The following is a 453-nucleotide window of genomic DNA, read 5'->3' as shown; positions in this document are numbered from 1 at the left end:
CGTGTTCTGTGCCACAGGTTCCCGGTAGCCCCCTGTACGGAGACCCTGGCAGAGGATGGCAACATGGACATCGGCGCCGAGGAGGATGTCGACCGGGTCCGAAGCCCGGTAGTCAGGATCGGCCAGCTCCAGCCCCTGCAGATGTGGCCATGCCTTTGTTCCGAGGTCAGTCCCGCCGGTGTATACCGTGAGTCTTGGTAGCACGAGAGCGCCGACGGACATCACTTCTCCCCCGAGTCGTGGCGACATCGAAAGCGCGACGCGACTCTTGGCACAGCCGGACTTTTGCCCCCCAATCCCGAACACGGTGAGCGCGGAAGTCTTAATTTTTGCGCGAGGCGCTCGGAGATCATCGATGCCTCCGAGCCCTGAACGATAAGTACACGGGCTTGATGGAGCCTCCCGTGTCCGTCGGCCACGCGAACGCGAGCGGTGGCCAGAAGTACGGTGGCT

Source organism: Formica exsecta, unplaced genomic scaffold (assembly GCF_003651465.1).
Source record: "Formica exsecta isolate Colony F162 unplaced genomic scaffold, ASM365146v1 scaffold156, whole genome shotgun sequence".
NCBI classification, from domain to species: domain Eukaryota; kingdom Metazoa; phylum Arthropoda; class Insecta; order Hymenoptera; family Formicidae; genus Formica; species Formica exsecta.
This window is presented reverse-complemented; position numbering follows the sequence as displayed.